Source organism: Procambarus clarkii, chromosome 4 (assembly GCF_040958095.1).
Source record: "Procambarus clarkii isolate CNS0578487 chromosome 4, FALCON_Pclarkii_2.0, whole genome shotgun sequence".
Lineage (NCBI taxonomy): Eukaryota > Metazoa > Arthropoda > Malacostraca > Decapoda > Cambaridae > Procambarus > Procambarus clarkii.
In genome coordinates this window covers 14,553,191-14,570,668 of record NC_091153.1, presented here as the reverse complement: position 1 = coordinate 14,570,668, position 17,478 = coordinate 14,553,191, and positions in this window count along the sequence as shown.

Sequence of the window (17,478 nt, the reverse complement as noted above, 5' to 3'; positions counted from 1 at the left end):
TATATTTTCTCTAATTTTTTTCTTATGAAATGATAAAGCTACCCATTTCATTATGTATGAGGTCAATTTTTTTTAATTGGAGTTAAAATTAACGTAGATATGTGACCGAACCTAACCAACCCTACCTAACCTAACCTAACCTATCTATATAGGTTAGGTTAGGTAGCCGAAAAAGTTAGGTTAGGTTAGGTTAGGTAGGTTAGGTAGTCGAAAAACAATTAAGTCATGAAAACTTGGCTTATTAGGCAAATTGGGCCTTGCATAGTAGGCAGAGAAGTGCGTTCTGGCTACTAGGTACGTTATATATATATATATATATATATATATATATATATATATATATATATATATATATATATATATATATATATATATATATATATATATATATATATATATATATATATGTCGTACCTAGTAGCCAGAACTCACTTCTCAGCCTACTATTCAAGGCCCGATTTGCCTAATAAGCCAGGTTTTCCTGAATTAATATATTTACTATAATTTTTTTCTTATGAAATGATAAAGCTACCCATTTCATTATGTATGAGGTCAATTTTTTTTTATTGGAGTTAAAATTAACGTAGATATATGACCGAACCTAACCAACCCTACCTAACCTAACCTAACCTATATATATAGGTAAGGTTAGGTTAGGTAGCCAAAAAAAGCTAGGTTAGGTTAGGTTAGGTAGGTTAGGTAGACGAAAAAACATTAATTCATGAAAACTTGGCTTATTAGGCAAATCGGGCCTTGCATAGTAGGCTGAGAAGTGAGTTCTGGCTACTAGGTACGACATATATATATATATATATATATATATATATATATATATATATATATATATATATATATATATATATGTCGTACCTAATAGCCAGAACGCACATTTTGGCCTACTATGCAAGGCCCGATTTGCCTAATAAGCCAAGTTTTCCTGAATTAATATATTTTCTCTAATTTTTTTCTTTTGAAATTATAAAGCTACCCATTTCATTATGTATGAGGTCAATTTTGTTTTATTTGAGTTAAAATTAACGTAGATATATGACCGAACCTAACCAACCCTACCTAACCTAACCTAACCTATCTTTATAGGTTAGGTTAGGTTAGGTAGCCGAAAAAGTTAGGTTAGGTTAGGTTAGGTAGGTTAGGTAGCCGAAAAACAATTAATTCATGAAAACTTGGCTTATTAGGCAAATCGGGCCTTGCATAGTAGGCTGAGAAGTGCGTTCTGGCTATTAGGTACGACATATATATATATATATATATATATATATATATATATATATATATATATATATATATATATATATATATATATATATATATATATATATATATATATATATATATATATATATATATATATATATATGCAATTGACGATCAGAAAACACTGATCATTTTATGCGGAAAATCCACAGAGAAATATGAAATGAGGTGAACGTTTCGGCTTGTTAAAACCTTTGTCAACACCAGACTGACTAAGAAGGGAGAAGGGGGAGGATATATAGGCCGACACCTGACCAACCCATCCCTAGGGTTGGTCAGGTGTAAATAACCAAAAACAGGTATAACTTAGCTTAGAATGGTCAAAGAGGATTAAGCGGTCAGAGAATAAGGATGAAAGATTAAAGAAAAGCCTCATGAACACACAATATATGAATATACAATTATAATGAGACATTGTAAGCCTATCAGAGTTGTTTCTTAAACTGTTGTGCAATATTATAACTTAAAAATGGATCAAGTTTGTACATTCCAGTACTAACATTAAGAAGATTTGGACACTGACTGATTAGAGCAGACTCAATCAAATTCCGTTCCACGAAATCCCCACAATTGGTAATGCTTTTTGCCCCATTCCAGTTAATATTGTGATCACATAAACTCGTATGTAGATACAATGCATTAGACGTTTGGGCAGTTCTAATACTATAAGCATGTTGTGACAACCGCAATTGTAAGGACTTTCCTGTTTGTCCAAGGTACACAGAATCACAATCATTGCAGGGAATCGAATACACACAACCTGCTGTATCAGGGGAGTTTTTTATTAAATTGGATTTGATCGTACTATTAGTGAACACCAAATTTATATTAAGTTTCTTAAAAATCAGAGACAATTTTTCAAGTCCACTCGCATAAGGTACCACCAATGAGTTAATAATTTTTGGTTTCGCCTTAGGGACGTGATTATAAAACGTACGCTTGGCTTGTACAAACGAGAAATCCAAAAACCTCTTAGGATATTGTAAACTCTTCCCAATTTCATATATTTTAGCAATCTCTTCTCCTTAGTCAGTCTGGTGTTGACAAAGGCTTTAACAAGCCGAAACGTTCGCCTCATTTCATATTTCTCTGTGGATTTTCCGCATATATATATATATATATATATATATATATATATATATATATATATATATATATATATATATATATATAAGCCTATACTTGCATAAACCACAAGTGAAGATTAATAATCTTTGGACAACACCCACCAGTGGGACTCGAACCCAGAAAGCACAACTACCTTCCAGTAGCTGGCATAACTAGTATGCTTTAACCCACTACACCATCAGATCTTACAAAAGAAGTAGATAGTTCGAGATATATATCCCAAACATCTCCACTTCCCGAAGGCACCAGATGAGTGTGGGGTCAGTCTGCATTTTCCATCAAGCCACTGTCAATGTGAGAGAACTCATGTCCAGCTTATAAGCCTATACTTGCATAAACCACAAGTGAAGATTAATAATCTTTGGACAACACCCACCAGTGGGACTCGAACCCAGAAAGCACAACTACCTTCCAGTATTTGTGGGTGGTGTCACTGGTGGGTGTTGTCTAAAGTGTCACTGGTGGGTGTTGTCCCCGGACAACACTGGTGGGTGTTGTCCAAAGATTATTAATCGTCACTTGTGGTTTATGCAAGTATAGGCTTATAAGCTGGACATGAGTTCTCTCACATTGACAGTGGCTTGATGGAAAATGCAGACTGACCCCACACTCATCTGGTGCCTTCGGGAAGTGGAGATGTTTGGGATATATATCTCGAACTATCTACTTCTTTTGTAAGGTCTGATGGTGTAGTGGGTTAAAGCATACTAGTTATGCCAGCTACTGGAAGGTAGTTGTGCTTTCTGGGTTCGAGTCCCACTGGTGGGTGTTGTCCAAAGATTATTAATCTTCACTTGTGGTTTATGCAAGTATAGGCTTATAAGCTGGACACGAGTTCTCTCACATTGACAGTGGCTTGATGGAAAATGCAGACTGACCCCACACTCATCTGGTGCCTTCGGGAAGTGGAGATGTTTGGGATATATATCTCGAACTATCTACTTCTTTTGTAAGGTCTGATGGTGTAGTGGGTTAAAGCATACTAGTTATGCCAGCTACTGGAAGGTAGTTGTGTTTTCTGGGTTCGAGTCCCACTGGTGGGTGTTGTCCAAAGATTATTAATCTTCACTTGTGGTTTATGCAAGTATAGGCTTATTAGCTGGACACGAGTTCTCTCACATTGACAGTGGCTTGATGGAAAATGCAGACTGACCCCACACTCATCTGGTGCCTTCGGGAAGTGGAGATGTTTGGGATATATATCTCGAACTATCTACTTCTTTTGTAAGGTCTGATGGTGTAGTGGGTTAAAGCATACTAGTTATGCCAGCTACTGGAAGGTAGTTGTGCTTTCTGGGTTCGAGTCCCACTGGTGGGTGTTGTCCAAAGATTATATATATATATATATATATATATATATATATATATATATATATATATATATATATATGTTTCATTGAATATGACCGCATATTCTGTATTTATAATTTTCTGGTTTAGGGCTTCTATCCCTCTAACTATTTTCTTAGCATCAGGGCTTAATTGAAATAGGAGTTCTCCAAAACTCATTTTCGTACTTTTAAGGTGAAGAAAAGAAGTGATTTACTATAGAGTGTATTACACTTATTTGTATAATTTGCACGACGTTTCGAACCTCCATGGTTCATTCTCAAGTGAACAGATCTTACAATACTAGTTGATTTTATACCCGCATTAGGTCAGGTGATAATACAATGAAGGTGAAAACATAGGGGGATACATAAGGGATAAACATAGGGGCTGCAGAAGGCTTATTGGCCCATACGAGGCATCTCCTATCCAAACACAAAGATTAATCCAGTGTAATTGGCCTGTTATGATGGACATTGTCTTCTGTGTTGGCATCGATATGTTCTTGTCTTGTCCTTACTCTCATGGTGGGTAGAGTAAATAGTTCCGTGATTTGGGTGTTCATGGTAGGTCGCTCTATTCTTATGTGAATTGCCTCAAGAATTTGTAATCTTCTTGAATCTTGGGTTTTGTCTATTATGCAAGTATTCTTGTTCAACATTTCTCTTGTTAGAGTAATGTCATGGGCTTGTCTCATGTGATTCCTAGGGGCACCAGATTGAAGATGGCATGTCAAACGCCTCGTCAGCTTGGTCGACGTCATACCTATGTACTTACATTGAAGGTTACATCCTTCGTGGGGGCAAGTGTACATGTATACAACGCTTGACTGCTGTAGAGGGTTCTCCGTCGGCTTCGGGCTGTTTTTGATAAGGAGTTCGGAAGTCTTCTTGGTTTTGTAGAATATTATCAGGTTTATGTTTTGGTTAGGAGTAGTGCTTTTTACTCCTTTACGGATTATTTCTTTCATTATTCTTTCCTCTTTTATATGTTCACTGTGCATGGTTGATTTGTAATATAATTTTATTGGGGGTGTTGTGGTTTCTGTTCTAGGTTCTGAATTATACCAACGGTCCAAGTGTCTTCTTATAGCAGCGTTTATTTCCGCGTTGCTATATCCGTTGTTCACTAATACCTGAGTTACTCTTTCAAACTCTCTACTCACGTTGCTCCATTCAGAGCAGTGGGTAAGCGCTCGACGAATATAAGCATTGAGAACACTGGCTTTGTATCTTTGGGGGCACTCACTTCTACCGTTCAGGCATAATCCTATGTTGGTGGGCTTGGTATATACGTTGGTGCTTAAAGAGGTTCCTGTTTTTGTTATTAGTACATCCAAGAATGGCAGACTGTTATTTTCACTATTTTCATGTGTAAATCGGAGTACTGACTCTCTCTCTAGGTGTCTTTTTAGGTCAATTAGTTCATCTGAGTCTTTTACTATTACGAATATGTCATCTACATAACGGCAGTATACAGTTGGTTTTTGTCTGCTACTGAAGACCCTATCTTCGATGGTTCCCATATAAAAATAAGCAAATAAAACTCCTAAGGGGGAGCCCATTGCTACTCCGTCTATTTGTAAATACATGTCTCCTTGTGGACTGATGAAAGGGGCTTCCTTTGTACATGCTTCGAGAAGACTTTTCAAGTGTGGCTCAGGTATGTCTAATTTGGGGGTGCTCTCGTCTCTGTATACTCTGTCCAGTATCATTCCTATGGTTGTGTCGACTGGGACGTTGGTAAAAAGGGATTCAACGTCCAGGGAAGCGATGATTCCATCGGGCTGGGTAGATTTGATCAATTCTAGGAAATCTGCTGATGATTGTAGACTAAACTTACTTGGAGTGTATGGAGTTAGGAGTTCATTGAGTTTCTTTGCCAGGTGATAAGTTGGGGTTGGTATTTGGCTGATTATAGGGCGTAGTGGGTTACCTGGTTTATGCGTCTTAACATTGCCGTAGGCATATCCTAAGCCATAGTCGCCTTGAAGTTTATTGAAATGCACACTACCTTTCTTTGCGTTGATTGCTGTAATTGTTTTGTTTACTTTCCGCTTAAGGTCTTCTACGGGGTTCCTCGTGATTCGTTGAAATTTGGAGTCGTCACTTAGGATGTCGCTAATTTTGTTCATGCATTCATGGGTAGGAATCAATACATATGCTGCTGTTTTGTCGGCTTTTCTTATTGTTACGTCTTTCAGATTTTTTAGTTGTTTCGCTGCTTCTTTGAGTCGTGGGGTTAAGATTTTAGATGAATATGTTCCTCGTTTTTTCCCTGCTTCTGCAAGTAGTTCAGCTTGAAGTGTGTCAGTAGTGATGACTTTTTTGTTGTCTTCTAGCTTATGGATATCGTCCAGAAGCATTTCGATTTCCATGCGTTTTTGATGCATCTTTGGTTTAGATAAGAATTGACAATTTAGACCAAGATTTAAGAGGTCTCGTTGGTCCTGGGTAAGATCATAAGAAGTCAGGTTAAAGTAGCCATCTTTAGGACGAGGGATTTTTAGCTGTCCACCGTTTAGGGATGGTACCCTAGCTTAACCAGCTAGGGTACCATCATCCGAGAACCAGATGTTAAGCTCGCTGGACAGGACCTCTGTGACTTGTTTGATGACTAAGCAGAAAAGGAGAGGAGAAAGGGGGTCACCCTGTTGGACGCCTTCTCGCGAGTCAATTTCATGTTCGCCAAAAAGTAGCTTAAGATCCATACTGTAGCATGAATGTACAAAAAGGTAGAGGGAAGGGAAATGACTATGAACCGCACGGAGTACAGCATCCCTCCGCACCAAATTGAAGGCATTTTTGAAATCTAGCTTGATAAGGGCCTTTTCGTCTGTGATGTTGGCGATGAAGGCTCGAGGTGCATGGGCTGCCGCCTCACACCCTTGTGGAATGCCAAACCCGAGCTGTTTTGGCTTCAGCATGTTGGCCGCTGCATCACTAACTGTTCTTGCAGCTGCTTTTGCGACGAGACGCCGCAAAAGCGACGCTGCAAATATATATATATATATATATATATATATATATATATATATATATATATATATATATATATATATATATATATATATATATATATATATATATATATATATTTTTATATATATATATATATATATATATATATTTTTATATATATATATATATATATATATATATATATATATATATATATATATACATATATATATATATATATATATATATATATATATATATATATATATATATATATATATATATATATATATATATATATATATATATATATCGTATTTTTGCGACGAGACGCCGCAAAAGCGACGCTGCAAATATATATATATATATATATATATATATATATATATATATATATATATATATATATATATTTATATATATATATATATATATATATATATATATATATATATATATATATATATATGTCGTACCTAGTAGCCAGAACTCACTTCTCAGCCTACTATTCAAGGCCCGATTTGCCTAATAAGCCAAGTTTTCCTGAATTAATATATTTACTATAATTTTTTTCTTATGAAATGATAAAGCAACCCTTTTCTCTATGTATGAGGTAAATTTTTTGTTATTGGAGTTAAAATTAACGTAGATATATGACCGAACCTAACCAACCCTACCTAACCTAACCTAACCTATATTTATAGGTAAGGTTAGGTTAGGTAGCCAAAAAAAGCTAGGTTAGGTTAGGTTAGGTAGGTTAGGTAGACGAAAAAACATTAATTCATGAAAACTTGGCTTATTAGGCAAATCGGGCCTTGAATAGTAGGCTGAGAAGTGAGTTCTGGCTATTAGGTACGACATATATATATATATATATATATATATATGTCGTACCTAGTAGCCAGAACGCACTTCTCAGCCTACTATGCAAGGCCCCATTTGCCTAATAAGCCAAGTTTTCCTGAATTAATATATTTTCTCTATTTTTTTTCTTATGAAATGATAAAGCTACCCATTTCATTATATATGAGGTCAATTTTATTTTATTGGAGATAAAATAAACGTAGATATATGACCGAACCTAACCAACCCTACCTAACCTAACCTAACCTATCTTTATAGGTTAGGTTAGGTTAGGTGGCCGAAAAAGTTAGGTTAGGTTAGGTAGGTTAGGTAGTCGAAAAACAATTAATTCATGAAAACTTGGCTTATTTGGCAAATAGGGCCTTGCATAGTAGGCTGAGAAGTGCGTTCTGGCTACTAGGTACGACATATATACATATATATATATATATGTCGTACCTAGTAGCCAGAACGCACTTCTCAGCCTACTATGCAAGGTCTGATTTGCCTAATAAGCCAAGTTTTCATGAATTAATGTTTTTTCGACTACCTAACCTACCTAACCTAACCTAACCTAACGTTTTCGGCTACCTAACCTAACCTAACCTATAAAGATAGGTTAGGTTAGGTTAGGTAGGGTTGGTTAGGTTCGGTCATATATGTACGTTAATTTTAACTCAAATAAAAAAAAATGACCTCATACATAATGAAATTGGTAGCTTTATCATTTCATAAGAAAAAAAATAGAGAAAATCTATTAATTCAGGAAAACTTGGCTTATTAGGCAAATCGGGCCTTCCATAGTAGGCTGAGAAGTGAGTTCTGGCTACTAGGTACGACATATATATATATATATATATATATATATATATATATATATATATATATATATATATATATACAATGGGTATATATATATATATATATATATATATATATATATATATATATATATATATATATATATATATATATATATATATATATATTTATGTCGTACCTAGTAGGCAGAACGCACTTCTCAGCCTACTATGCAAGGCCCGATTTGCCTAGTAAGCCAAGTTTTCATGAATTAATTATTTTTCGACTACCTAACCTAACCTAACTTTTTCGGCTACCTAACCTAACCTATAAAGATAGGTTAGGTTAGTTTAGGTAGGGTTGGTTAGGTTTGGTCATATATCTACGTTAATTTTAACTCCAATAAAAAAAAATTGACCTCATACATAATGAAATGGGTAGCTTTATCATTTCATAAGAAAAAAAATTAGAGAAAATATAATAATTCATGAAAACTTGGCTTATTAGGCAAATCGGGCCTTGCATAGTAGGCTGAGAAGTGCGTTCTGGCTACTAGGTACGACATAAATATATATATATATATATATATATATATATATATATATATATATATATATATATATATATATATATATATATATATATATATATATATATATATATATACCCATTGTATATATATATATATATATATATATATATATATATATATATATATATATATATATATATATATATATATATATATATATATATATATATATATGTCGTGTGGTTTATGCAAGTATAGGCTTATAAGCTGGACACGAGTTCTCTCACATTGACAGTGGCTTGATGGAAAATGCAGACTGACCCCACACTCATCTGGTGCCTTCGGGAAGTGGAGATGTTTGGGATATATATCTCGAAATATCTACTTCTTTTGTAAGGTCTGATGGTGTAGTGGGTTAAAGCATACTAGTTATGCCAGCTACTGGAAGGTAGTTGTGCTTTCTGTGTTCGAGTCCCACTGGTGGGTGTTGTCCAAAGATTATATATATATATATATATATATATATATATATATATATATATATATATATATATATATATATATATATATATATATATATATATGTTTCATTGAATATGACCGCATATTCTGTATTTATAATTTTCTGGTTTAGGGCTTCTATCCCTCTAACTATTTTCTTAGCATCAGGGCTTAATTGAAATAGGAGTTCTCCAAAACTCATTTTCGTACTTTTAAGGTGAAGAAAAGAAGTGATTTACTATAGAGTGTATTACACTTATTTGTATAATTTGCACGACGTTTCGAACCTCCATGGTTCATTCTCAAGTGAACAGATCTTACAATACTAGTTGATTTTATACCCGCATTAGGTCAGGTGATAATACAATGAAGGTGAAAACATAGGGGGATACATAAGGGATAAACATAGGGGCTGCAGAAGGCTTATTGGCCCATACGAGGCATCTCCTATCCAAACACAAAGATTAATCCAGTGTAATTGGCCTGTTATGATGGACATTGTCTTCTGTGTTGGCATCGATATGTTCTTGTCTTGTCCTTACTCTCATGGTGGGTAGAGTAAATAGTTCCGTGATTTGGGTGTTCATGGTAGGTCGCTCTATTCTTATGTGAATTGCCTCAAGAATTTGTAATCTTCTTGAATCTTGGGTTTTGTCTATTATGCAAGTATTCTTGTTCAACATTTCTCTTGTTAGAGTAATGTCATGGGCTTGTCTCATGTGATTCCTAGGGGCACCAGATTGAAGATGGCATGTCAAACGCCTCGTCAGCTTGGTCGACGTCATACCTATGTACTTACATTGAAGGTTACATCCTTCGTGGGGGCAAGTGTACATGTATACAACGCTTGACTGCTGTAGAGGGTTCTCCGTCGGCTTCGGGCTGTTTTTGATAAGGAGTTCGGAAGTCTTCTTGGTTTTGTAGAATATTATCAGGTTTATGTTTTGGTTAGGAGTAGTGCTTTTTACTCCTTTACGGATTATTTCTTTCATTATTCTTTCCTCTTTTATATGTTCACTGTGCATGGTTGATTTGTAATATAATTTTATTGGGGGTGTTGTGGTTTCTGTTCTAGGTTCTAAATTATACCAACGGTCCAAGTGTCTTCTTATAGCAGCGTTTATTTCCGCGTTGCTATATCCGTTGTTCACTAATACCTGAGTTACTCTTTCAAACTCTCTACTCACGTTGCTCCATTCAGAGCAGTGGGTAAGCGCTCGACGAATATAAGCATTGAGAACACTGGCTTTGTATCTTTGGGGGCACTCACTTCTACCGTTCAGGCATAATCCTATGTTGGTGGGCTTGGTATATACGTTGGTGCTTAAAGAGGTTCCTGTTTTTGTTATTAGTACATCCAAGAATGGCAGACTGTTATTTTCACTATTTTCATGTGTAAATCGGAGTACTGACTCTCTCTCTAGGTGTCTTTTTAGGTCAATTAGTTCATCTGAGTCTTTTACTATTACGAATATGTCATCTACATAACGGCAGTATACAGTTGGTTTTTGTCTGCTACTGAAGACCCTATCTTCGATGGTTCCCATATAAAAATAAGCAAATAAAACTCCTAAGGGGGAGCCCATTGCTACTCCGTCTATTTGTAAATACATGTCTCCTTGTGGACTGATGAAAGGGGCTTCCTTTGCACATGCTTCGAGAAGACTTTTCAAGTGTGGCTCAGGTATGTCTAATTTGGGGGTTCTCTCGTCTCTGTATACTCTGTCCAGTATCATTCCTATGGTTGTGTCGACTGGGACGTTGGTAAAAAGGGATTCAACGTCCAGGGAAGCGATGATTCCATCGGGCTGGGTAGATTTGATCAATTCTAGGAAATCTGCTGATGATTGTAGACTAAACTTACTTGGAGTGTATGGAGTTAGGAGTTCATTGAGTTTCTTTGCCAGGTGATAAGTTGGGGTTGGTATTTGGCTGATTATAGGGCGTAGTGGGTTACCTGGTTTATGCGTCTTAACATTGCCGTAGGCATATCCTAAGCCATAGTCGCCTTGAAGTTTATTGAAATGCACACTACCTTTCTTTGCGTTGATTGCTGTAATTGTTTTGTTTACTTTCCGCTTAAGGTCTTCTACGGGGTTCCTCGTGATTCGTTGAAATTTGGAGTCGTCACTTAGGATGTCGCTAATTTTGTTCATGCATTCATGGGTAGGAATCAATACATATGCTGCTGTTTTGTCGGCTTTTCTTATTGTTACGTCTTTCAGATTTTTTAGTTGTTTCGCTGCTTCTTTGAGTCGTGGGGTTAAGATTTTAGATGAATATGTTCCTCGTTTTTTCCCTGCTTCTGCAAGTAGTTCAGCTTGAAGTGTGTCAGTGGTGATGACTTTTTTGTTGTCTTCTAGCTTATGGATATCGTCCAGAAGCATTTCGATTTCCATGCGTTTTTGATGCATCTTTGGTTTAGATAAGAATTGACAATTTAGACCAAGATTTAAGAGGTCTCGTTGGTCCTGGGTAAGATCATAAGAAGTCAGGTTAAAGTAGCCATCTTTAGGACGAGGGATTTTTAGCTGTCCACCGTTTAGGGATGGTACCCTAGCTTAACCAGCTAGGGTACCATCATCCGAGAACCAGATGTTAAGCTCCCTGGACAGGACCTCTGTGACTTGTTTGATGACTAAGCAGAAAAGGAGAGGAGAAAGGGGGTCACCCTGTTGGACGCCTTCTCGCGAGTCAATTTCATGTTCGCCAAAAAGTAGCTTAAGATCCATACTGTAGCATGAATGTACAAAAAGGTAGAGGGAAGGGAAATGACTATGAACCGCACGGAGTACAGCATCCCTCCGCACCAAATTGAAGGCATTTTTGAAATCTAGCTTGATAAGGGCCTTTTCGTCTGTGATGTTGGCGATGAAGGCTCGAGGTGCATGGGCTGCCGCCTCACACCCTTGTGGAATGCCAAACCCGAGCTGTTTTGGCTTCAGCATGTTGGCCGCTGCATCACTAACTGTTCTTGCAGCTGCTTTTGCGACGAGACGCCGCAAAAGCGACGCTGCAAATATATATATATATATATATATATATATATATATATATATATATATATATATATATATATATATATATATATATATATATATATATATATTTTTATATATATATATATATATATATATATATATATATATATATATATATATATACATATATATATATATATATATATATATATATATATATATATATATATATATATATATATATATATATATATATATATATCGTATTTTTGCGACGAGACGCCGCAAAAGCGACGCTGCAAATATATATATATATATATATATATATATATATATATATATATATATATATATATTTATATATATATATATATATATATATATATATATATATATATATACCTAGTAGCCAGAACGCACTTCTCAGCCTACTATGCAAGGCCCCATTTGCCTAATAAGCCAAGTTTTCCTGAATTAATATATTTTCTCTATTTTTTTTCTTATGAAATGATAAAGCTACCCATTTCATTATATATGAGGTCAATTTTATTTTATTGGAGATAAAATAAACGTAGATATATGACCGAACCTAACCAACCCTACCTAACCTAACCTAACCTATCTTTATAGGTTAGGTTAGGTTAGGTGGCCGAAAAAGTTAGGTTAGGTTAGGTAGGTTAGGTAGTCGAAAAACAATTAATTCATGAAAACTTGGCTTATTTGGCAAATAGGGCCTTGCATAGTAGGCTGAGAAGTGCGTTCTGGCTACTAGGTACGACATATATACATATATATATATATATGTCGTACCTAGTAGCCAGAACGCACTTCTCAGCCTACTATGCAAGGTCTGATTTGCCTAATAAGCCAAGTTTTCATGAATTAATGTTTTTTCGACTACCTAACCTACCTAACCTAACCTAACCTAACGTTTTCGGCTACCTAACCTAACCTAACCTATAAAGATAGGTTAGGTTAGGTTAGGTAGGGTTGGTTAGGTTCGGTCATATATGTACGTTAATTTTAACTCAAATAAAAAAAAATGACCTCATACATAATGAAATTGGTAGCTTTATCATTTCATAAGAAAAAAAATAGAGAAAATCTATTAATTCAGGAAAACTTGGCTTATTAGGCAAATCGGGCCTTCCATAGTAGGCTGAGAAGTGAGTTCTGGCTACTAGGTACGACATATATATATATATATATATATATACAATGGGTATATATATATATATATATATATATATATATATATATATATATATATATATATATATATATATATATATATATATATATATATATATATATATATATATATATTTATGTCGTACCTAGTAGGCAGAACGCACTTCTCAGCCTACTATGCAAGGCCCGATTTGCCTAGTAAGCCAAGTTTTCATGAATTAATTATTTTTCGACTACCTAACCTAACCTAACTTTTTCGGCTACCTAACCTAACCTATAAAGATAGGTTAGGTTAGTTTAGGTAGGGTTGGTTAGGTTTGGTCATATATCTACGTTAATTTTAACTCCAATAAAAAAAAATTGACCTCATACATAATGAAATGGGTAGCTTTATCATTTCATAAGAAAAAAAATTAGAGAAAATATAATAATTCATGAAAACTTGGCTTATTAGGCAAATCGGGCCTTGCATAGTAGGCTGAGAAGTGCGTTCTGGCTACTAGGTACGACATATATATATATATATATATATATATATATATATATATATATATATATATATATATATATATATATATATATATATATATATATATATATATATATATATACATATATATATTCCAGTCTCTTCGGAGGCGTGGGTTCGAATCCCACCGCTGCCACCAAATATGTCGTGATGCTGAACCCCGGTTCATTCCGAACACAGCGATTACACAACACATAACACCTTGCCTCAGCAACCGTTCCCACCACCGTGTACTTCTATACACACCAGACCCTTGAGGCGTATCACTAGGTTTGTACTGGAACACAATGAGTGAACATATGGAAGCTATTTCAAGGCCGTCGGGTTTTGTCATTTAATTACAAAGAATAGACTCTGACAAATAATAACATATTAACATTCTCTATTAGGTAAATACACTTCCAATACCCATAACCCACTTGACCTCCGCGGTCACCACTTGCACTCGTAACTTCCGCCTAAGTCCCTAATACGGAATTATTACTACAACGCTCCACACCCGGTTAATTTTACATTCAATACTCACATACTGCAGACTTAACTTGGTCACTAAGATCACATCAGGCTCTCGCATAGCTGTCTGCTACACTTCGCTGCTGCCACAAACGGAGACCTCGGAGGACTCTCCAGTTCCACTCCCACAACCAGACTGTCTTCAGCCAGCCATGGCCTCAACCATTTCACCACGCCTCTCAAGGAAGGTATAATCCGATTAACCTTATCCCTAGAGCGGTAACCTTGTTCTTAGAAGCCTGAGTCCTCTTTCCAGGAATTAGTAATTTGGCTAAGCAGAGTCGGTCTTAATCCATTGACCTTTCTTAGATATGTGATCCATAGTCTGTCTACTTAACATGTACTTCCAATCATCATTAATCATCATTCGTTAAGTGTTGTAGTAATGATCCTCTAGCTAATAATCCCTACTAACTTGTGGATTACAACACCAGTTTCACATTCCAAGCAATGTAGGAAGCTTAGATGTGGAGAGGACCCACAGGGAAGGTCACCACCACCACTGGCCCTCCATACATAATCGGTTCACAATGCCATAACAATGGAAACTAGTAGCACTAACAGCCTACCTAGTATACCACCCTACAACCGCTTGCACCATTGTAATATCATAGTAATCAACTAACAAAAACACCACTAAACCCATACAACAAATATATTAACATTCACACATATCCTCAGTGGGCCGGGTAATATATTTTACCTATCTACCAACCTGTTGGGTAGGTAGGTAGATAAATCTGCCCTCTCATCCTTTCACTACATACTGTACTATCTTTTCCCCTTTACCAAATCTTTTGGTCATAAACATAACTAAACAAATATAGAAACCATCCACTCAGCAATGCTCACAATGTTAAGACTGTGCTCACTTTCCAACTGTGAACTTATTTATAATACTGTACTGTACAATGTTTTCTACTATAATTACAAATGTATTGGATAAACATGTCGAGTGTGAGAGGTGCTGCCGAGTTTATAAAAGTTTATTTACGGTTTCTATATAAGGCAGTTATTTATGGTCATAATTCCTTTTTTTATATGTACATGTGTGAAATCATTGAGCTTTATTGCTGTAGAAAGAATAAAAGGTTATTTGAATAATATTTATTCAATAAATGTTAATTTTAACAATAATTTGTGAGCTGTTACCGACTGTTGATGTAGCAAAACATTAAAAAAAATTTATCCTCACTTTGGAGGATACCAAACCGGTACAAAATCCATATACAGTACTGTATTGTTCTGTGTTCATGGCAGTAAAGTGGAAAAATTTACAAATAATGTTCAGGGAGGCGTTTTATTTTATAGAAAAGTGAAAGTTTTTTTTTTAGGCCTAAAACCTAATTTCTTTGTCTCTATACAGTATACATACATACAGTATCCCTAAACATGCTAAACATTAACTCAGTCCGCACATTCTCTTGTCCCATTTACATGTACAAAATCTTGTTCCTAGATGCAAATCCTGATCTGAAACTCTTCCTTGACAGATGTAATAGAACCCATAATCACCACATCATAAATATCTCTTTGATATCCCCCAGAGTCAAACTAAATGTGTAAACATTCTATGCAAATAGAGGGACTATGGAACTCATTCTCTAATGAATTAAAAAGCTGTACAACCTATGCCTTATTCAAAAGTAAAACTAAAAAGTACCTAATTTCATCCACAGAGTTTTCTACCTAGTGCTTCTAACTCGCACTGTATCTTGTGCTACTTACTCCCCCAATATATGTGCCTGCTCCATACAACATAACCACTGTAATCATCATGATTGTTGTGTTGAATGCAAATTTTACTACAATGTATCTAGAATTAATCCTTCAATTATGCTACAATGTACCTGTTGAGAATTCTCAAATTTTTCAGTAATGTACCTATTAATTTTCTTCAAATATTCTTACAATGTACCTGTTAACATTCTTCAATTTTTTCAACAAATTACCTACTTAAAATTATCTGTTAGATTAAGGACCTGCCCAAAATGCTATGCATGCTAGTGGCTTTACAAGAATGTAAAAACATCAATCCTATTTACTCTCATAAGTCCAATGTACCTTCTTGTATATACAAGAAGACAAGAAGGTACATTGTTGTGATACAGTACAAAGTCTCCAATAATAATGCAACCCACACACACACACACACACGTGAAAAGAAAGGTTAAATGATGATGTTTTGCTCGTTACTTTACTTTCGTTTCATGTAGGTTGGGGGTGCTGATTTTCGTCTATGTTATTGTGACTTATTCCCTGCAAGTCTCCATTACTTTGATCAAACACAAGTTGTCGATTATGAACCTAGGAATAGGACATATGGATTTTTTTTAACAAATTCTAATTTATCATATAAAAATGGTGCAAAGATATGAAGATAGAACTACTAAAAATAAATTATATTGTACTTTTTCTGAGGAAATTTCTTGAACCTACCAAAAAAGATAATGTGTGGGTCACTATGTAGCTTTAGCTTTGACTGTGCATAACCTGACTAGCGGTTATGCACAAACGAACATTTCCATTTTTATTTATATAGAAGATACACAGTCTTATTAATGTTTTCATATTGCTTTATCAATTCTTTAAAATCCATAGGCACTAGTTCGTGCATTTAGTTTTAATATATTTGCTCATATCAGTTTTCCTCTTTTTCACAAAAAGTGGTGGTCCTTCACAGCTATTGAATATATGATTATTTTGATTAATATATTTGAGTCAAATTTTCCCACAGATATCAATGTAGATACTGTGCATCAATGGCTTTTACCAAAGAATCATTCATTCAAGATCACAAGGTTGATTGTGTTACATACACATCAATAAATCATTAAACATGGAGGAGTGTTAGATACACACATCTCAGACAGCAGTACTGGATTCCTCATTGAA